The sequence below is a fragment of the Struthio camelus genome, chromosome 15 (assembly GCF_040807025.1).
Source record: "Struthio camelus isolate bStrCam1 chromosome 15, bStrCam1.hap1, whole genome shotgun sequence".
NCBI classification, from domain to species: Eukaryota; Metazoa; Chordata; class Aves; order Struthioniformes; family Struthionidae; genus Struthio; species Struthio camelus.
In genome coordinates, this window is record NC_090956.1 from 8223141 (window position 1) to 8246638 (window position 23498).

At 42.9% G+C, this 23498-nt stretch overlaps 1 long non-coding RNA gene across 7 annotated transcripts in view; it reads right to left on the reverse strand.

Moving 5' to 3' along the window:
• The window catches only part of LOC104153956 (uncharacterized), a 346787-nt gene that overhangs the window by 60408 nt on the left and 262881 nt on the right, over positions 1-23498 (reverse strand). For 2 of the 7 annotated variants that reach the window (XR_011134668.1, XR_011134666.1), the window contains exons 3-6: positions 18919-19004; positions 6114-6224; positions 4559-4658; positions 4051-4158 (exon numbers count right to left, since the gene is read on the reverse strand). This is a non-coding gene — a long non-coding RNA (uncharacterized lncRNA). Of the gene's footprint in view, positions 1-4050; positions 4159-4558; positions 4659-6113; positions 6225-13831; positions 13961-18918; positions 19005-21888; positions 22011-23498 lie in introns of those variants that run through there. The other 5 variants (XR_011134667.1, XR_011134669.1, XR_011134670.1 and 2 more) reach the window with 5 other exon arrangements.

The following is a 23498-nucleotide window of genomic DNA, read 5'->3' on the forward strand; positions in this document are numbered from 1 at the left end:
CTCCCCAAACCAGCAACAGGAAGGATTTTAAAGGTCTGCTTAAATTAAACACATACTTCTCCCATATTTGTAGTTTTGTGGTTTTTTTCAAAATACAGGCATATTGAGCATATCCAGTATGTATTCTTCTAGCTAGTATAAGCAGTTAAGATTGATTTTTTACACTGTGCAAATGATTGGACTGAGCTGTTCAGTGCTCAGCATCATGAAAATACATAATATCATTCTTGCAAAGGGTACCTATCAGCTTTTGTCTATCCACCTTAGGTAATTGCATTAATACAACTAAGAGAAACTGAGATACTTTAGGCAAGGAAGGGGCATTTATCTTCAGAAACCTCTGCTGGTCAGGCAGATGATCTTATTTCTTTCTGCAGCTGGCACGGGGGCAGGCCAGGCAGTTACCAAGTCCCATGCAGGGCCCCAGCAGGTCTGAATATGAGGTGTTTCTCAATGCACAAGCCGACTACTCAAAAGATTTATGGGGATACAGAGTTGCACAGAAGGCAGCATGTCAACACCACCAGTGGGAAAAAAAAAAGCCACTGCCAAGGAGCTGACTGCGAGACTGACTGACAGCTAAAACACTTGGCAATGTCAAGGCAGGATGACGTCCCACAGAAAGAGCCATCTCAGCAGCGGCAGAACATCTCCTGAAGAAAGCATCCACCCAGGTCAGCCTAGCAGGCAAAGAGGAATGGTGATAAGCTCCTCACCAGCGCAGGCAAGGCAGAGCAGGGGTCTCCTGCTGGATTTGCCAGGGGCCCCTGGAGCGATCTGCACGGCAACGCAGGGGCGAGCGGGTGAGTAACACCAGCGTTAGCCCTTCTCAGCAACACTGCGTTTCCTAACTTCTGAGCTGCCCGTGGCTCTCACAGGAGCTCTGCTAACCCCTGGAATAAGCTCTTGGAAAGCTCAGATACATACTTTTAACAGATCTCATGTTACTGAAGCGTTACAAATGATACTTGGCAAATAAATCTGTTTTTCCTACTTTATTGCTAAAACCCAATAGTTGACATAGTTTTACTCTTGGACGTTTCATACTGATGCCGAGGGAAGCAATAGCAGGAAAAGGGTGCCGAGAAATAGCATCTTTCAAATCACGTGAGATGTTCACCAGTAAAAGGGAACACCTTCACTAACAAGTAAAAAACGGAGGAAAAAAAATCCTTACTTGCTCCCTGTAGCTAAAATAAACTTTCTGTCATTAAATTATATTTTTTTCACTAAAACAGATGACAGTGGAGTGGCCATCAATCTATCCCTTCAAAGATGGGGTAAGATCACCGAAATTTTTTGCATAAAGATGTACTGGAGGACTTCACGCTGTGTAAGTTTATAATTTTAAGGTTATTGTGGCAGGAAGCTTCTGGCCTCCATTTTATCCCAAGAAATCATCCTAACTCTCAGCTTATTCTATAAACAAAATTCAGAATCAAAACCATAGTTCCAAGAAAGCCACTTTTTAAAGCATTAAAGATGCACAGAAGTATCCACTGAGACGACACGGAGCACTGTATCGAAACCCCCAGCTGGCTCTCAGTGTTTGAAGTCCTGCGAGGCTAAAAATGGACAGAACACATGATATTTTGATGTCCTGGAATAACATAGATCTGAGATAAAGTACACACACACACACAATACCTGTAACTTCACAAGATCACAGAGTTTTATCTCACTAAGGTCTAACACTTCAAAATATGGTCCTTACTGAGAAAGAAATACATCCGCACCTCCCCAGACAACGGCGATCTGGATGGAGATCCACTGAGCTGGATGTAAGTTCCTGTGCTGAGTGCTTTCTGCAGACTAGCTTTCAAAAATAGTGGCCACAGACTCAGGTGAAACATAGACTTGATGAACAAGGGCCCAAATACAGTTAAAAATTCTATTGCCCTCATATTCTCATCTGCCAGCAAGTAGCTTTATGTCATTTAATCATACAAGGTACCTGTGAACAGGAACAGAAAACTGCAAGAGAAAGCCAGGCCACTAAGTCTAGTTTCAGCAACACCAGTAACATCTAATAGTCCAGAGTCCCACAGGCACATCTATTTTGCACCCTTCCTCTTCCCTCCCACCCTGCATCCTCCAGACCAGAAGATATCATGTGGCACCTGTAACAATCTCAACAACTTTGGCACAAAGCACTGGATGCCTCAGGAATATGCTGGTGACACCAGTGTTCCTCTCCTTTATACAAATGTCACCAGTTGTATTAACAGGTCATTAAAATTTGCCACCTATCTGCTCCTGTTGCGGTGCAGTGTCAGAGTTATGACACGCTGTACCTGACAGTACAGCTGCCGGTGACCGTTCTTGCCTACAGAGATCAGTATGACGCCTCAAGCCTGAACCCACTTTAAAACGTTCTGCCTGGTGAATAGATTAATTTGTAGCTAGATCTAAAAGTCATGGATTTTCCATACTTTATCTCAGTTCTGAAATATAAGCTCAATATCTATAATGCTCAAGACTGGAAAAATGTGGAATGTGCCCTTTAAAGGGTTTGTTTCTATCCTTCTCTCTGATTGCCATTTGTTGTCTCACCGCCTTGCCGACCCACACATCCCTGGCAGCCTGTTATAGGGAGATAATACTAATTAGAGTTATCAAGTCCATCTTGATTTTGACATGATGATGTACACTGCTGTGCAGACTGCGGCAGATACATCATCCCTCCCTCCGCCCCTAGATGTAGCACAGCTACAAATGTTCAGTTCATATCAAGTTTTAAAGGGAAAGACAAGGTCACCAGCCGCTTGCAGCACATCCCCTGCTGATTCTCTGCCAAAGTACTACTGCTATTCCTCAGCTTAAACCCAGCTCTCTGGTAGATTTGCCAGCTTCTACCTCTTTTCTTAAACTAGATCTCAATAAAGCAGTCACGTATCCACATCGTTTAGAAACAGTTCATTTTCTCTTGCACCAACTCTAAAAGCCTTGTCAGAAAGCAGTGAATGAGCTGGAAATTAATCTATAAAACATACTATGGCTGTTCCTTATAATACAGGAATTGACAGGTTGCAATAAATACACTCAAGAGTGTTATCACACAATAACTATAGTCTAAAGGGGAAGAAAACTGTAATTTTCCCATTCTGTGGACTTCTGACGTAGTCTTGTTTTGAAAACTCTTTTTTAGACTTTGTTAAGAAAGAACAGGAAACAATGCCAAAATTTCTTCTCTCCCTTTTTGGATATCCAATCAAAATCTAGCACAACTTTAAAATACAAGAGATTCTGATTTTTTGCAACAATTCTGCTATCTAGTGCTCCTTTAATTAGCTATCAGCAGCACTTAGTTTATTTCTACTGTATTGTTGCCAGCTTTTTGCATATCTCTCCCAACCTATTAAAAAACCACAAAAATAGACCTAAAAAAATTAATCTTCCTGTTCCCTGTGTAGAGATATTAAAATGGAAATTGCATTCTTTGTACCTCTAAAACCTGGTTCTACTTCTAGATACTTATCTGAAAGCCCAATGAAATTGTCTGATAGCTGTTGTTGATGCTACTTACACATTCCTGGAAGTTATTGAGATCTGATAGTCATGAGTACGTTGTAAGAACTTTACACAATGAGGTGGAAGTTCATCGGTGCCTTTGATTTCTGTTCTGAAGGGCGATTGTCAGGACAAATAAACTCCATTTATTAATCCTTAGCATCATGCTTACCTTTATTTATTATAGCACAGGAAGAAATCTTGTCATCTCAAAAGTATCATACTCAGCTTGCAACTGAGCAACTTCTTACAAAGCCGCAGCTTAAAGACTGTTTCCCAGAGAGAAGGTGGGGTGTACTGTCAGCTACCACTTCACTAGTTAGGGTAATTCAGTGCCTCACAAAAACATGTTCTGCTTCCCCCTCTCCTCTCCAACCCCCAAAAATCCACACGCTCCTGTGACCTTGTTGCGGTTGGATGCTCACAGCTTTTGAAGATCCGGCCTACTCTGCAACTCTTCCTACCAAATTCAACTAGTTGCCGCACTCTCAGTGGAAGCCCAGCCTTCAAAATAGTGTCTCATAATTTGGGAATACTTACTAGAAACAGTGCAGAGATTACGTGGTTTTGTCTCTGACTCAGAGAGATCCTGCAGATGATGGTTTCGGGGGAGGTTTCCACCACTGAACCCAAAGGTGCATGTGGCTCCTGCAAGGAAGGACGTGAACAGAAAGCAGTTGCTTCCTGGCTCATGCAAGCCCACCAGGAGAGAGCTGTGAGAAGACAACCGCTGCTGCCCTTTGGTGGAAGGAGACAGCACCAGCTTCAGCCCCACTGTGCTTCTCTGAGCTACTCTGCAAGCACTGTGACACTGGGGTCTGACAAAATCACACTCATCCTTATCATCTGCACATCTCATGTTAACATGCCAAAGCCTCCTAAAATAGGAAGAATGGCATATAATTAATTTTGTGACATCATGATGTCTAAAACTTCTCATAAAACTGGACATATTTTTTGCTTTTAGATCAAGTTATCTGAAGACTTAATTTTCCATAGGTCCAAGCACGGACAGGCTAAGGACTATCACCAGCTTAGCCGGAGGTACCTTTCTAGTTGTGATCCAGAGAGGATCTTCAGGAACCACAAGCAGGTCTGGTGATCCATTCCAAAGCCATAACTTGTGACAAAATGATGAAGCAAAGGTTCTAATTAAAAAAGGGAGAGAATGAACATCTTTTAGGGGGACATGAGTATTTCTGATTCTATAACAAGTGATACCAAAGAGAAAAGGAAGTGAACAGGTTACACTGTCAAAAGCTTCCATCCACCATTCAGGTTCATTTCAGGGTAGTTTTGTCAAGCTCTCAGAATGAGCAGCTTCAAATGCCCTAGAGTAATAACAAAAGAAACCCCATTAAAAGCCCCTGATGATGGAAACTATTCAAATTGAATACACTGTTTGCTGTGATGAATTTCCCTACTTCGTTTTTGTAGCAAGTAATACAGTTCCAAGTTGGGATTGTTTTGCCTTTCACTAAAAGCATGAATTACAGTCCTTCTATAAATCCACCCTTACTGTCAATCAAATTAAATAAACATCGTCCAAGTGCATTAGGAAGAGGTACAAAAAAACTCAATACCAGAGTTAGTTATTGCGGAGGCTTTTTAATGAACATAAATTGATGTAATTAAAATTAAATCTACTTTTCACATTTCTTGAGTAGGTACCCTGTAGCCATTCCTGTAGAACATTATAGCAAAATAAACACTGGGCCAAAGCTACTATCTTTTCTCAGATTCAATATCAGGTTCCTGCTCTCTGGGATTTGTGAAATGAGGAAGGCTGGAGGATACAGCCCCTCCGGTAAAGGGAATGCAAAAGGAGAAGATCAAAATTCAGCTTTTTGTTGAATTCAGTTCCCCTCCCTCCCCCAGCATCACCGTCATTTTACAGAAGAAAACGAGGAAATGAAAATGCTTTTTCAGTATTAGTCTTTATCGGCTGTTGGTAACTAGTTGGTAGCTTCTAAGAATTCTGTCTTCAAAGAATGAAGCTGTGCTGCAAGCTGTGATACAGCCATTCATTGGGACCACATTTAAATCCAGTGTGTTAGGCTAAAAAAGCATATTTCTGTTACAAGACTTCCCTCCCTCTCTGTGTCCCCAAAATAATAGTAGTATCACCAACATTACTGACTGTTTAAGGATAGGAGGTATCAGTTACCTTGGGACCCGTGGATGCCAGGTATGTCTATTAATAAGCCATACAGAGCTGAGGAGAGTAGAGAACTAAAGGAGCTCAATTGAAATCCATCGGATTATTCTAAACTGATCAAAGTTAATCAGAAATCATGAAAGGTCTTTGATATTTGAGATGTACACTATGCTGGTGGGGATCGCAGTGATATTAAGGAGTATACAGTGCGGAGATGTTCTCGTCCCCGGAGCTCCCACCACAAACTGCTCTGAGCTCACCCCTAAGGATACTGTCACTGGTATACAGGTTCTACCAACAAAATAAAAGTTACAAGTCACCTCAAACTGCACGATTCAGCTCTTGCTGAGATTCCCCGTGTAAAGAATGTTTGGCCTTAGAGCAAAGGCAGGGCATGAGAAAAAAAATCCCATATCCATGGCAACACCACCATTCCTCCTCTCACCTTCACTTGGGCTGCACTAGGTCCTTACGCTGAAGTCCCACTGCCTTTGTCAGGTAAATCCTCCAGCTCAGCTTCCTCCTTTGGAGCTCTCCTTCACATAACAAAATTGTTCTGGATGGAAAATAAGAGAAAGGATATTTTTCGTGTGTGCAAGAGCATCATTGACAATTAGTGCCTTTGGCATTCCCTCTACAGAGAGAAGAATTTCACTCTGTGTGGATACACAAAGAGCTTAGGTCTCCAGGGCTGACAGCCTTTAACAAACAATACACGCATGCAACAGTTTAGAAGAAGAGCAACTTGAAGGGTCCTTCTTGGTAACACAACGTATGGTTATCTCCAGGAAAAGAAGGCCCAGCAGCTAGCAAACACCGCAAAATTCCCATACACCCTGGCACTGTCTGTGGCTATTAGAAAGGTAAAACATGCTTGAAGAGATGTCAATGTTCTTAAAACTAGAGACCTGCATGCTTAGAGAAAGGAAATTATAGCACAGTATTTCTCCTGAGGCAGTACAAACTACTGTTCCTTATAATTGCAAGCATAAGATTTAAAAATATTTCCATAGCCTTGATGATCTGTGTTGCAGACTGGCAGCATACCAATCAGTGGCTTAGGCTGCACAGACTAGAATGTGCACAATATGTAAAGTCTTTATGTCTTGATGCATACGTTTTTCCACACTTAGAAGATGGTGGCTCTGATAAAGACATACAACTTGAAAGCACAGCAGCTCGTTCACAGAACGCTTTTAGGTGAGACAGTTCTGCTCTTTCAGTGTATAATTCTTTCCCCTTTTCCCCTCTCTCTCCTGATTTTTTAAGGTTATTTTCTCAGTGCTTCTTCCCTGGTACCAATTCCTCTGAACTTCAGTTCACAATGACTCACAGCAGGAAAGCACAGAGAGAGCTACCACCGGAAACCTCCTTCTGGAGAAGCTTCACAATACTGCCTATTATTTAGCGACTTGAAACACTGGCTTAATGGCATATGTCTCTTAAACATCCCTTCCTTTCATTCGTTCACCCCAGGGACCCAAACCGTGGAGACATATCTCCACTCCCTTTATCTCTCCCCCCGCCCCATTGCCGTGGTGCATAAAAGCAGAGAGGCTGCCGATCTTGACTGCAGCTCTGACTCCCAAAGCTGATGTTCAGCAAATTGAAGTGGTGGGCTCCAAAACTCAGTTCAATCGTGTACTCTCTTGCCAGAAAAAGCCCTGGAAATGGTTAGAAAAACACAGCGTATCTTAAGAAGGTATTAGTTTTAGGGGCATTTTCCTTGATCCCCTCTCCTCCCAAAACCAGAGGTGGAATGCAGTAGAGAAGACACTTCAGATACTTTGACTATGCTAGGGTGCAGTTAAAATCTTCTTTCCTGACTTTTAGTTTTATCCTTTGTAGAAGACCTCTCACACTGCAGTTTAAAAAGTCAGCTCTTCTTCCTTCCACTCACACAATTTATTCAGCAGAAGGCGGTAAATACTAGGGATACACAAATGTAAAGTTACGGGAAGAGTTGACCCCCATCCCGGTCTCAATAATGATGACAAAAGAGCGGACTGTTCTGCATCCGTATGGCCTTTAGCTTTACAAGACTGGAGACAGAGTCTTTCAGCCTGACAACAGGGTACCCTGCCATCTCGTCATATTGGCAAGCCCTCAAACTAGGCTACCAGCCATTTAAATCTGACTGTGTTATCTACGGCTCCTTTTAAAACTCTGCCTCCCAAAAACCATGCCAGGTGAAATCCAATACCATGTTCTGACTCATAAATAGCTATTCAGTTTCAAAAAAACTTTCACCTAAACCTTTTGTTAGAAACTTCTAAGGAAGACATTGGGTAATAAAAACAGTAGGTGAAGTGACAAGTTTGACTGCCTGCACACAGTCAACAAAGCTTCTGTGGTTTCTGAACGCAATAGCTTTGTCTGGATGAAGGCTGCAATGACTGGAGCCTACCAGTGGTTCAGAATTGCAGGTTACTACCCAGTTCTGCTATTAAATTCACTACGTGATGCCAAGCATGTCTCCCTGCCTCTCAAGATTTGTTTCCCTTGACACATTTGCTTCTATATTATGTACATAGATCAGAAGGTCCTCAGAAGAAGAACAACTTCTTCCACGGACCTCTCTGTCTCTGTGCTGGCCCTAGCATCACAATCCCTTTTAGCGTATCTAATAATTGTTTTAACATACGTACCATTACTATTAATAGTAGTCATAATACTAGAAATATAGGTTTTACGGTCTCATGGGTTGTATAGCATTTTGTTGCAGCTCAGAATTCAGTTGCATCAAGTCCAAGATCACAATGGTAACATTCAACCCCTGCGAGGACTAGACCTAAGCTGCTGGCTGCGTGCTTACTGCAGAAGCTGCTGTTTACAAGGTGCTGTAGAGAGGCAGTACTGTACTAATAAAAACATGTTAACTTAACTGAATTCAAACAGTCAGCCACAATAAGGAAGCGGTGCAAGTATGTCTACTTCTAGGACAGTGCCTAGCTGCCTTTGACAGTTAGCATTCAAAGACAAGATCCCCCTCATTAAATGTGACATGCACACCCAGACAGGTCAGGTTATATGCTTGTATCTCTGTAACCTTCATGGGATGTGACACAAGGAAGTGTGTAACAGAAAACTGTCTGCCAAAGTTGAAAACATGGATTTTTTTAAAGCAATCTCAGACTAGTACAGATTAGAAATAGCAATTTCCACTCTGGATTGCTCTCCACCAAGGGAAAAATGCCTGCAGACTGTAGGTGGTTCGACTGGACATGCATCTTTCCAGAATTACGTCCTGCAACCCATAGGTAAGCAGAGCAGAGGAGAGCCAATGAGGCTTGGAAAGGGAGATAGGTGCCTGGTGGTGCCCTGTTCCCTTCCTTCCCCCTCAGTGCTCACCACAGAATCACAGAATGGTTGAGGTTGGAAGGGACCTCTGGAGATCATCTAGGCCAACCTCCCTGCTCAAGCAGGGTCACCTAGAGCACGTTTCCCAGGATCGCGTCCAGGCAGGTTTTGAATATCTCCAGCGAAGGAGACTCCACCACCTCTCTGGGAAACCTCTGCCAGTGCTCTGTCACCCTCACAGTCAAGAAGTTTGTCCTCATGTTCAGATGGAACTTCCTGTGGTTCAGTTTCTGCCCGTTGCCTCTTGTCCTGTTGCTAGGCACCACGGAGAAGAGTCTGGCCCCATCCTCTCCACACCTTCCCTTCAGATACTTGTACACATTGATGAGATCGCCTCTCAATCTTCTCTTCTCCAGGCTGAACAGGCCCAGCTCTCGCAGCCTTTCTTCATAGGAGAGATGCTCCAGTCCCCTAATCATCTTGGTAGCCCTCCGCTGGACTCTCTCCAGGAGTGCCATGTCTCTCTTGTACTGGGGAGCCCAGAACTGGACACAGGACTCCAGGTGAGGCCTCCCCAGGGCTGAGGAGAGGTGCAGGATCACCTCCCTCCATCACCTCCCTCCACGTGCCGGCAACACTCTGCCTCATGCAACCCAGGATACCATTGGCCGTCTTGGCCACAAGGGCACATGGCTCACTACTGCTTAACTTGTTGTTCACCAGCACTCCCAGGTCCTTCTCGGCAGAGCTGCTTTCCAGCAGGTCAACCTCCAGCCTGTACTCGTGCATGGGGTTATTCCTCCCCAGGTGCAGCACCCTGCACTTGCCTTTGTTGAACTTCAGGAGGTTCCTCTCCGCCCACCTCTCCAGCCTGTCCAGGTCCCTCTGAATGGCAGCACAGCCTTCTGGGTGTGCCAGTCATTCCCCGCAGTTTAGGATCATCAGCAAACTTGCTGAGGGTGCACTCTGTCCCTTCATCCAGGTCATCAATGAATACATTGAACAAGACTAGACCCAGGACTGACCCCTGGGGGACACCACTAGCTACAGGCCTCCAACTAGACTCTCTGCCACTGAACACAACCTTCTGAGCTCTGCCATCTAGCCAGTTTTCAAGCCACCTCACTGTCCACTCGTCTAGCCCACACTTCCTGAGCTTACCTAGGAGGATGTGATGGGAGACAGTGTCCAAAGCCTGGCTGAAGTCCAGAAAGACAACATCCACTGCTCTGCCCTCATCTACCCAGCCAGTCATTCCATCAGAGAAGGCTATCAGATTGGTCAAGCATGATTTCCCTTTGGTGAATCCATGCTGACTACTCCTGATCACCTTCTTGTCCTCCAGATGCTTAGTGATGACCTCCAGGATGAGCTGTGCCATCACCTTTCCAGGGATGGAGGTGAGGCCGACAGGCCTGTAGTTTCCTGGCTCCTCCTTCTTGCCCTTTTTGAAGACTGGAGTGACACCAAGCACAAGGAAGCCCGATGGGGCCGTGAGTGCACCAAACCCTGGAGCTGCTGCTGTGTCAAGACAAGAAGAGGCTCAGCTGAACCAACCCCAGAAGGGCAGAGCAGTTTGGCAAAACTCCAGAGGCAAAACACCGTAATAACAAAAAAATTATCCAAAAAGCAACTGAATATTAGGGAGTTTTAGGGTTGGATTGTGGAGCTTTCTCCCATGCCACCAGGAAGTAAAAATAATCTTTTTCTTCAGTATGAAACCTGCCATTTTCGTGCGATCACACAACAATAGGCATCAAAGGGGTCTCCAACTCAGCAGAAACTTCAAGCCTGGCTATGTCACAGGGGAGAACAGTACGCACCCTGGCACAGGGATGCCAGCACAGTATTGGCAGCAGGCAGCTGGACTGGAGATGAGTCCGATTAGCAAGGGATGGAGAAAGAATATATTCGTCTACATGCAGCACTGTGTTGGATCTGCTTCAGATCTAAAGGGCTGAACACATGCGTGAGCTGCCAAACTATGCTGGGTTCAGGGCCAGCTGCAGTGAAATCCCCCCTCTCCCTCCCTGGTCTGGAGCTCTTTTCGGTGCTGATTTGGTATCGCCTGCTGCTGCTGTGCGAGAGGAGGAAGGTTCATTAGGCCTTTCTTCCTTCCCCAAAGCTCATCTTGAAATTGTACTAAAGCACTGAGTTGGCCTGATTACATTCACATCTTTTCTGTCCAGCATAATCCCTCAGCTAATTGCTGTATGGGAGAGGCACCTCTTCTCCGTTCATGAGGCAGTGCTTAGAACATAAATATTTCATAAACGACTGCAGTCTTCTTGAAAATTATCAACACATTTTTGCAACCCCTGCTCAAGGATTGTTGGAAAATAAAAGAGCCTTGGTTTCAGGGTCTTGCTTTCCAATCTCAGACTGATCCTGACAGTATTTAAAATACGCAACTACAATCTCATTATGAAGTATTAATACAATAGATCTCAAGGATATCTAGCAACTGCTGCTGCTAAGGAACATTTTGAAATAGTTACTTGACTCCCATTATGTCCTACATTAAGGTAACACTTCCCAGGAGTTTATTTGTATTTCAGAGAAGAACACACTGACCATGTTCACAATTTCTAATATATCTTCCAGACACAAGGGATTATTTACCCATACTTGCATGCAAATATCTCATCTAATTCATTTTGTTCTTTTCAAATGCTGTTTAAATAAAGCTTTTCAGGGAAATGGAGCCTGTTTCAATTTATCTTAGTTGAAACTAGGACTATAAATCTCTTCAGTTTCCTTTATTGATCTTAAACAAAATTACAAATATAAATTACAGCTGCTGCAAATTAAATGTTCTAATGACTGTGTTTGAAAGCAAATGCAATAGCGTCAATAACACATTAGATAAGACACAGCAAGAACAGCATAAAGCCACCATTCACTGGTGAAATCAAAAACATTTCTGTGGAAACCCTTAACCTGGGGGACTCTCATTCTAGAAACAGATTTCTCTTATATCCTCAATTAATTTATAAATTCAGTTAAACCAGAGCTGTAAGACTTGCAGACGGCTTAACCTCCTCACCATGAAAACTCAGGAAAAAACATAATACTTGAAGAGACAAAACACATTTCCAAATAGCCCAAATGGAAGCATATAAATATGGCTCCAGAGTGACCATCCCAACCGTCGTCATCTTTCATGATCTCGCTAGAAACGCTGACCAACGGGTCATGCTCTACAAGGGCAAATATCAAATGATGCTGCTTCAGGTATGATACATTTCTTATGAAGGATCTTCTAATTCACAAAGCAGCGTAATCATGAGTTTTCTTCACAACTGGCACTGAGACCCTTATGCACAAAGGTATCTGTTTACCAGGTCATGAAATTGCAGGTGTAATAGCAGTGACTTTACTGCACTTGATAAAACTGTAAAATGTTTCATTTTGCTGTCTACTGAGCTTTAAAAAGAATGACATTGGAAAGGGGACAACATTCCCGTTACCATCACACTATTCCAGAATCTCTACTTTTCTGCTTGTAATGTGTGAGCGTGTGTTTTTCCCTCTCTCCAGTTATGCCACTCCTTTCTGGTACAGGCAGCACTGCAAATACCCAGAAAAATTGATTACTTTTGTTCTTTTTTAAATTTTATACAGTCACGAAGCCTATCTGAACATGTGCATCTGTGTGCAGTAGATAAATCAATATTCCTCAACATTTAATGAAATAGGAACCCCTATTACCTAGGCAAATAAGCTCTCCTTTTATTAGACATCCAAGAATTCACACAGGACAGAGGGAATGGAAATCCAGTATCTTCATCTTGCCACTCACAGAACTAATTGCTTCTAAGCAGAATTCAACTGGTTTGTTAGACATCATCATTTCAGAGTCTGACAACCACTAAATACGTTGTTATTGGAAGTTTCTGGCTTTTAAATGCACCAAAAATTGAAAGCTTTGGCTGAAACTGTCTTTGGAAGCCAGAAAGACTGCGCACTGGGCCAAGGCAAGAATCTGGTATCAGCACGTGGTGTTGAATCAGAAGATGGACAGACCTGACAGAGCCTCCTACCTTGTGCATTGCCCCTCAGATGGTACTTCTCTTTGGTGGTTACAGCAGGCAGCAGACCTTAATGTTGTCCTCCCTTGTTACGTAAGCTAACAGGAGGAAAGCAGCAGCTGGAGCCACAGTCCTCATCCTGCTGCTTGTTCCCTGGGGTCAGCTGAGCTGCTGCTGAAGAGCGCAAGCCCACAGATATAGCTGGTACCACTGGCATCCCTATGCTTTTGGAGGAAGGAGAGGCACTTTTTCTCGAAATAAAAGCATTCAACCAAGTTCCCAAGATCTTTGTGATGATCTAGGAGCCATTTGCTGTTTTCAAGGCAAAATTAGAGTGAATCACAGTTGTCGTCTATATCTCTTGCCAATAAGGCTGGTAGACCTGGGTCTCAAAGGTGCAAGCGCAAAGGCTTCTCTGATCAGGTAAGGCTGACATCTGATCTGGGACGAGCATTTATGCAAATCAGCATCTGACATTCTGTTTTATCCTCCACTGCACATCAGTTTGTGTAATTTGATTCATGATTTACCTTGACCTTTAGCTGTGTTTGATACTTTCTGATATCAAACTTGACACTTAATAAAGGAAATTTCAAGAAAACACCAGCCAGCAAACTAAGCACCCATACAGGAAAAGCAGATTTCATAGTGAACTGATAAAAATGGTTGCCTTGCCGACAGCCTGGAAAGTCCCCTCCTACTTCATCCTCAAATTGCCCAAAGTGGGACCCTCTTCATTAAAACCATAGTTTTACACTGATTTCCTCTCAACATAGGCAGGTCACTCACAGGTCTTTTGTTGAGCTATTCCGGGTAATAGCAGTCTACATACCTGGCTTTGGGAAGACTTTTCTCATCTCCATTAATGTCAGTTAGCCCAAGCTACTCTGCGTGTATGCATTCATGCATGTAGGAATTTCAATGAACATCTTCCAAGGGAACGTTCTGCAGAAATCATCTGCTGGATGCAAAAGTTCAGCTGAGAGAATTATTAACAACCAGCTGTAAATGTTGTAATCTCAGTGTTAAATAGCAGGCAGGCAATTACACAGATCAGGTTAAATCCCATTCACAATAATAATTCGCTATAGGCTTGGGATGTTTGTCCTTGGTATTGTAACTCGACAGCATGGGGTCTGGAACAAAAGGAGCCAGAGAGGAAAGAACTGATCCCTTTAGTAGTGCTTGTACGTATTGTACTTGAAAGTGTTGTAGTGTGGCAATTAATGTCACATTTGCACTTGTGTGAGACATGGGACCGAGGCCCTGAGATATGTAGGAATGCATGGGAACAACTTCTGAAGTTCCCAGCTTCTGCATCTCTCCTGGTGACTTTGCTATTTACATGCCAAAGCCTGAAGACCCCTCCTGTTGAAAGAACAACGCAGGTAGCTCACTTGAGCCGGGTTACACAAATTCTCCGTCTAATGTCTATCCCCTCTTTTGCAATTCTTCACAGGAGGGAAAAACACAGGCTTTGCGTTCAAAACTCTCATAGAGCTTTGCAAGCAAAAGAAACATGAAAATCTCTTTGATGATGCTTAAATATTTCACAGAGGTGACCGGACTTTGGAAGCTTAATTACCTTAAGCCATGAGAGGGCACACAATGAGGGCACTGAAAAGGAGAAAAAATGATTTTTTTCCAGGACAGTGGGATGTTACTATTTATGAACCTGGAAGAGAATTAGAGCTGAAATAATCAGACAGAAAAAGAGATTTTAATTAACGATGGTAATTCTTATGAAAGGAACCAGACTGTCAGCCCTGGAAACTGCCAGGTCTTTTCCTCCACAAGGTACATTCAACCTCAGTGAGACTATTGCAAAGATTCCTAGCAGTCGGGCATTGCCTTGAGCTGAGCAGCCCAACATCTGCTCAGTGGTCATACCTCTTGGCTTCTGCCGCAGCTGAGCTTTGTGTTGTGAACAGTTATTCACTAAATCATATGCCTTAGTACAAGCAGATCCTTTGACATGGGCCAATTGATCTCTAATGACTTGAGTCAGCTTATAGTGGTAACCAAGAATCACAAAACATTTTGAAATAAATGTGGAGTCCCACAAGTTCAAATGAACACTGGAATAGGGTCCCAACCTGAGGAAGTCACTGCAAATACATTACTAGTTCCCTCCAATACCTAAGGAACCACCAAAAAAGAGGAAAAAGAAGGAAAAAAAAAAAAGAACTTCTATGCTTGTACTGGTCATTCAGCTTAAGTCTTTTTGGTTAACTTCCTATTGTCCTGTTTAGAAACAGCAGCCACTTTATCCCAGACCTCACCAGCTCCACAACTGTGGGGGCTACAAGGCACAGAAGCAGAGCAGTTGCAGATTTTGTTCCTGTGCTGGAAGGCCAGGGGCAGGGACTGTTTTATTAGTTGCTGTTAATAAAATTCTAGAGTAATGAAATGCTGGCAGAAGCCTTTCACCATCCCCTTTTACATCCTGTTCTCCATCACTTTGCAGCTGGATAGAGAATTTCACCTCTCAGAAGTCCTGAGCGGACTAATGGATTTGGGGCACAAGTTCCCAGATAGAAGGAAATCGAGTTTGGCTGATGACTGAAAATACAATTTCTAACCCTCGTTGGCTAACCAACCCAGCTGCCTTGAACCATATCTGAACGGTACTACCTTCTTGCAGCTCTCATAACCACTTATGGCATCGAAAGCAATGATCTTCACTACTTGAGCCTGATACGAAACAGATTAAGTCACATGTTTTTACTTTACATTAACATGACTATTTCTATTACCTGGGTCAAAGAGTCTGTTCTTGAAAATCTACTGTTATTAATTCAGCAATTATAGCTTTATGGTGGCAGGGAATTCTCAGTGTTTGCGTTGGCACTGGAAAGCTGTAATTCTGAATGGGACATGACATGAATTACTGGATTGCTGTAATTCTTCAGCTTTTCATGCATTTTCATTGCATATATTAAAAATACAGCAAGTAATTCACTTTTAATTATGCAAATTCAAAGACAGTAAGACAAGAGATGGATGAGTTCTTAAAAGCCTGCTCTGCCTGGCCACCTGAGGTTAGCACAGAAAATCCACCAGCTAATCACGTAACCTGGCCCACCAGTTGCCTGGGAGTACACAAAATTACCTCTTCTTAGCATTCAGCACCATTATAAGAGCATACAGTACAGGAAAGAAACTGCCATGCAGAGGGGGAGCTGGGAAAAGGCAGATCTCAGCCTGCCTTTCCGGTTTCTTTGGGTGTTCAAGGACAGCTGATACAGAGCTGTCCTCACATCTGACACCGATATAATGCCTCAGTGCTATTCAAGTACCTGACTGTGCCCTTTCTCATCTGGCAATTTCCCTCCTGGCATCAGGGCTTGCTTTTTCTGGGACAGCATTCTTAGCGTACTTAGTTTCTCAAGTAAAAGAAAGATTTGCCCCACAGAGATGTTTCAAGTAACTTTTAAACAGACTATTCAAACCAGCACCATCGTGTGTTTTACGTTCTGCAACTGTACTGTTTGCTTCTTCACTGCTGCTCAGCAAAGTCCATGGCTACAACCACCTTTTACATGCATGTGTGCTTGCACAAGTCTGAGTTCACTCTAAAGGAGAAATAAGTTACACTGCTTGCAAAGACATTGTTGTTAAACTGTAAGATACTAAGCGCTAGTAATGATAGCTTGTTAAAAGTCTAGTGGCTGTATCTAATAGCTGCAGTGTTCAGTGCTGTAATTACAGAGGCAAGAGATTGCTGCACATGTGTAAAAAAGGAAATAATTGGGGTAGCAGTAACGCAAAAGCTTCTCCAAGCCTAGAGCAATTGTAAGTTTGCCCTCCTACTGATGTGCTTCTTACCGGGGATACAGTGGTTAGAAAGTAGCTCTCTTAATGAATGTTAAGTTTAGGTGTTTTCTATCCAGGAACCGCAGGGCTTCACTTCCAGTACGTCCATAGTTTGGGACACAGAAGCAAAATTACCCAAATACCTTATTGCCTTGCCCTGAAAAGATTCATCTGCCTCTTTTCCCTGGAAGTAACATGGGAGAACTTTCACATAAGCAAATTAGCAATGCAAATTTCTAGCAACCTACTGAAAGAAGGCAGCTAAGGATGCTTGTGAGGCACTGCTGGGCTGAGTTCTTCACATTAATTTTTTTCAACCCGGGTGGAAACTAACATTTTCCCTTATCTCCTCATCTTCCTTTCCCACCCTGGGATGCTTCGCTACTAATTTCAGTCTTGCTTCTCTAAAGGTGATTTCTTGCAGCTTCCTCAGCAGCCAGTCTACTCACTGGATTCTTTTACTGCTTTCCTGCTTTCCTACTGCAAACAGTTGCAAAGGAAGAACATCTTTCTCCTCAAGGGGAATGGGTACCTGGAGTGTTTTTTTCTGTTGGGTCCTTGGCTTTGCTTTTACAAATCTTGATTCAGATAGGGTATCTGCCCTGAAACCCTGGAATATGGCCTTATTCTCAAGCTTTCTGAAACTCACAGCTCCGTTTTGACATACCTGCTGTTCACAGACTTCCAGCCAGAATTGCATATTGCCTTCACCCCGCAGCTTCTGTAGAAACCTTGCTCATGCATTTGTCTTTCCTTGTCTCAACCACTACTGCACCCTTCTCTTGCAATTGTGCTGAATTCCTACTCTCCATACTCTTAAAGACTGGAAGTCCCTCTCCATCCTTTGTCTCACTTTCTACAGCCACTTCCCTACTGTCACATATCTGGTTTTCATTGTTTTCCCCATTCTGCCTCCCATCTATCAAGTTTTACCTGTCTATCAGCTCTTCTCACCATGAATGAGCTGACTTACCTGTTTGCCTGCTTTTCTTTTACAGAGCCCCTGGCTTTTTGGGGAAGGTGAGTCACCTCTTTAGACCCTTACGAACATGTACTACCAACTTATTCCCTAATTGCACTCTTACCACTGAATGACTTCTTCCCTTTCGGTCTCACCACGGGACAAGTCTGGCTAGATCTGACAGTAAGTCTAAACACCCTGTCCCTATGAACACACAGCAAAAAAGGCTCACACAGGTGGAACTAAAGAATTGAGATGCTCTCTTCCTACTGCAGGTAGGAAAAGCACCTCCTGTTCACTGAGAGCAGCGGAGCTTGAACTTTTCAACTTCCCAGTCTTGCTAAAGGAAAAACTGATTTTACATTTATAATCAGAAGGAAATGAAGAGCACAAAAGGAGGTGTTGACGGTGTGATTAAGGATTTAAAATGCAGAATGAAGCACAATTAATATCTTGGCTTGAGGAAGATTAAAGACTTGTGCAGATTCTTCCATTCTAGCCTGAAATCAGCATTATGCAGCAATGGCTCTTATAATTCTCTTGAAATTAATTCTGCAATACATGTCTGCTGCCAGTTCTACCAACCAAAGACCGTTTAAAGATCAGCTTGTAATGAGGAGCAGCTTAACCCCGTTTACTTTCTTAACATCAGTGGTATCACAGAGATCGCTTATAACCTTGCATGTTAAGTAAAGCAGTTAATTGCACTACTGTACCAGGTTTAGACATAAAAGGCAGAATTAATAATAGGTTTAAAGAAAAGGCTTAGCATAGGATTTCTGAATACTGAAAAGGGGTTAGTGTTAGTGAATACTAGCTCGTAAATAGAAAGCAACATTAATATTTGGCTTAAAGATAAAACCAAGCATGGTTTTATTGATCTGAATGACCTATTTCTGCAAGTATAAATGAGGTGTTCCAATATCTGTGCCATCTGTATATGCCTAATCAGGCAGTTTATGTCACTGGCAGTACACAGACATGGCCAGAGCACCAGCAGCACCTTTAGGGTGGCCCATTGCCATGGTTTTTACACTTTCTGAGACAACTGAACTGAGCACGGAGAACGCTCCAAGCGGCAGCACGCCCAGGGTCTTTTAGAAATGTGCAATCACTCAAGACAGCTGTCACTGTCATCCTACCATTGCAGAGGAGTAGCATCCTTGGTCTTCACTCCTTCATCCCGGTCATGGTTTTTGCTGGGGTGGGGAGTACAAGAGCCACCACACTGTGGGGGATAGAGAATAAAAGTTTTAATGGAAATGAGTGACAGAACCACCAAGGCTGCCCCTTCACTTAGGGTATGGTTCACTTGAGCAAAGCTGGCTGCCAGACTAGAAACCTCCACCTCTGAGCTCGTCTCAAAGGGCTTCCCTTACGGCCAGTAGAGACCAAACAGATGCCTCAGGATGCATTTCATGTCGTACAGAGGAGGCATCTGGGGAACCTGGCTCCAGTGTGGGTGCTACGCTCTGACATCTAGCTGAAGAATATGGGATGGCCCCTGCTGCCCGGCCACCGGCTGTGTACAGAGCTGGGGTTGGGGTGAAATAAAAGGCTACAGGTTAGAAGGGATGTTGGAGGAGCTTAACGGTAAAATAAGGCATATAGCACTTTCTGCAGAGGGCTGGAGGGGAACAGGCATGCAACGCCTCGTTTTGAATGAATATGAGAGGCTTACCTTGCTGATTTCTGAAAAAAAACATTGTGAGCCTATTTGCATTTTTAGATACTTGAATACCCTTTTTAATACCTCTTTATTCTTAACGGTCTTAGTACCTGCTTAGAGCAAGCAGGAGTGGAAGTTGGCAGGGAAAGATTAGAGACTTTCAAGTCTTAATTCATTTCCCAGGGTGTTCCTAAGGCACAGCAATTATGCACTTTACCTTATCCAGGGCATTGTAAAATGACTGTACTGTCCTTAAAGGCTAAATCAAAGTAAGCAGAAAGGTAAGTAAATGTTTCCTACATGACGGCTGCCACTTTATAAGAAAACTACTGAACCTAAAATGAAAGGTATCCATAGGCATGTAAACATTACGTTATTTTTTCACCTTTAATGATCCAAAGCACTGTTTAAATAGTGATGTTGTTACAGATTTATTTGTCTGATTTCTTTCTGAGCGCACCAGAACCCTGCTCCTTCTAACACTGAACGCTAGAGAAAGTGGCATTAGGCAAGTTAGTGTGAAAATAAAGCATATTTGCCCAGCAATAAAAAAGAAAGAAATGGGACAATAATGAGCCACCAAACAGTAACACAGTTAAGGGCGCTGCTTTGCAGGAGACATGAGTGACTATTCTGTACCCTGAAGTGCCAAATGTACTGAATCACAAGAGCTCACTGAAATGAGAGCAAACATATTAATTCTTCTTACTTCTGCACAAATAGCAAAACAATTTTGGGTTGTTAACCTCCACAGCTTGATGACAACAGGTTGATCGTTATTGTATAGCCTTTCCCTCTTCGGAAGCTCTCTGTGCTTCTTTACTGAAGCGTTATGTGTGCCTAAAAGGAGGCTTTACATCAGAAAACACTTAGCAGTTCATAAAGAGGAGGAGGATTTTTTTTTAAAAAAAGATCTTCAGCTAGGAAGTGAAGCAATTCAACACTATACATTATTTCTGACAACGCAAATATTTTGTAAAGAGTTACTCAAAATATTTGGATTTCTGTTTTCACACGGATTTCATAGCTCCTCTTTTCCTAAACAGCTTAATAGTTCTCAGTTTATGTTCTTCCTCTACACTGCTATTTCATCTCTATGCCCTGCCTCTGAAGTTACAGTCGAACTGCATCCGTTCAGTCCTTCTCTGCCCTGCTTATAGTCCCAGCAAGGACGTCAGCCAAGACTTGTGGAAAAGACAGATATCTAACTGCCATGAATTCAATTAGAGTAACAACTCATTCAAAGAACAGTTAGCAGACAGCAACTGGAATTTTTTGAGAGATTGGTTGGACATGTGTCACTAATGGTAACCTGAAGTGAAAGTTGCATTATCCTTTCTCTCTCCTGAGCCATCCAAGTCCTTCTCTACTCAGGATTTGGGATATAACTTGGCTAATGCAAATTCTGTCTTCCTACATGTCACTGAGGGATGACCTTCCAACAAACAAGACAGTCTGCAGCATCTGCCTGCTGTTATTCCTGCAGAGAAGGAAAGGTGGCAGAGTCGTGAAGGAAGGCAAAGCATCTCAATGCTCTCCCGGGGGAAGATGTATTCCATAAAGTAGTAATGCACTATAACATCACAACCAAATTCCAGTCAGCCCCGACTGATGGCCCACATGCATTTTTGCCATGTTTGTCTATATTTCTATAGCATTACCACCGTGATGTGATCCTGGACCTCACTTGTACAGAGCTCACCCCTTAGCATTCCTCACATAAGGAACATAGTATGAACTAAGGTGTAAGATCAGGCACTGAATACAAAGAGCTGTCGTATCAAAACGATAAGAACCTTCCTCCTCCTAAGAACTGTTTTCTCAGTTTAGTGAATGCTTGGGGAAACAGATATAACATAATCTGGCTATGGAAATATAGGTAGTAAAAAATATCTTTCTTTTTAGACTTGTTAATTATCCATGGAGAACCAAAAACAAAAAAGATGCTTACAATTCTTCTACAGATAATTGAGTCATTTAAGGAAATATCCCAAAACACAAACAGCCACTTCTTTACTTGGCGGAAGGGAAAATGCCATATAGCTTAAGGAGCATTTTGTTCAGGAAATCACATCTTTCCCCATTTTCCAGCTGACACATCGCATTGCAAGTCTGTCACAGCACATTACCTCCGTGATGTGATGTAATGCAACATTGCTGATGCAACCCAATCTGATGTGTCTAATGTGATACATCAGGTACAATATTTGAGAAAAATTTTCTGAAAGCAACTTCCATAGGAGAGACTCTTTCTCCTTCTTTGTCAATTAAAAAAGCCTTCCCAAAGAATTCCATCACCTGGAGATAATTGCCTTTTCACAGGTAATTAGCAAATACAATTAATTTGGGAAAGGTTTGCTTTCCGGCAACTCACACAAAGTAATGGGAAAAAGACGATTATTGCTGACACATAAATGCTTTCCACAGGACCAACATAACTCACCTGAGTAGATGTTATTTACAGGACTGTATTGTGTCACAGTCAGGCTGAATCCCCATCCCCTAGACAAGTGAGAATTCAGTGTCTGGAGCTCTGCGCTTACAGACTATCTTTACGGCACTGAACAACAGCGATGCCCTGAGGGAAAACAACAATAAAGTCGCCTATTTGTCTGGAGACGCACGGAAAGGCACAAGACAATAGGAAAGAATTATCAGCCTTACGAACTCTTCACTTCATAAACTGGCGGGCAGTTAATTTTGCTAATCTGTGCAGTAGAGAAATAATACTGAAAATACAATCAAATAAAGATGCATCTATCAGCAGTTATCTTGGGAACTTGAATTCAGAGTGGTTTATTCCAATGTGCTAACTGGGCACTGCAGTTAGATTCATTACTACCTGCAATCCAGCTGCACTCGTGTTTCCAAAATCAATATCAGCTATGGAAACTGCCAGATTTTCACACAGAGAAGGAGCTGGTTGTTGTTATGATGATCAGACGAACAGTAAGAATCACCTGATACAGGCTTTACATATTGCATTAAAGTGGCAGTGATATTTGTCAGCAAAGGAGATTTCAGCTGGAGCAGATGAAGTGATCCTGGATTAATACTGTGCCTCACATTGAACTACAAGGAGCCAAGGGCTGAAAGCCCATGTCTCTTCGCTGTATCACTTGACCAAGCCAGTGTAATGAGAGCTGAAATCTCTGCAGACTTTGTTAATAGCAGGTTTTTTAAGGAGGACCTCAAAGGAAGAGGATGCTTTATGTAAGTGTTGCATATTATCCTTGATGTTGCCTCTTCCTTCACTTTTTTGATGCTCTCTTTCCTTTTAGCCACTTGCACCCTATTCTGCTGTAGCCAGCACCACTTCAGATGCCCTGTGGGTTCTTCTTGCTGAGGCTGGGAGCAGAGCAGCACAGGACTGGCGCAGAGACAAAATGCTAGGCTATTTCACTCACTGCTTAGACTGATTTTTCAAGTGTAAAATGTAATTCAAATCTCCATAAAAAGCTATTTGCTCCCTAGTCTCAGGATTCTTACACCAAGTTTCAACCGTGAAATCCAATTGAAGAGAAAAAAAAAAAAAAAGACGCTTTATGCCGTAAGTCTGAAAATCCTGCAAGAGCCTTTAGCGCTCAGACTCAACTGTATCTTTAAGTGGCATCTGACCAGTTTCGTCTTTCTTCTCCAAAGGTCTGGGGCAGCACCGTGTCTCTAAAAGCAAGATTTGGAAAGCTGGGCACAGGCACACAACCGAAGCGCAGATGCTTATTGGTAATTTGTGCCTCCACTGAGCTATTCTAACTGGATTCCAAAGCTGAGCTTTCTTCATTTTGAAAATATGGTCCAAAATGCACATGGTGACTGAACAAAGTCATCTCTGAAACTCAGTGGGTCCCTGCAGCTCCTCAGGGCTGCCAAGGCGCTGCCCAGTTCTGGCCCCTTATGGTATCGCAAGCCCCCAAGTACGGCTGCTATCTCCAAAGGGGTATTACTTCCTAGGAGCCCTTCCTAACCCTGCAATGCGTTCCTCGTTGATTCAGATTAGTATTTAGCATGAGCACTGAAAGATTTCATGGTTTAGACTTTCCTTTTCACTGTTTT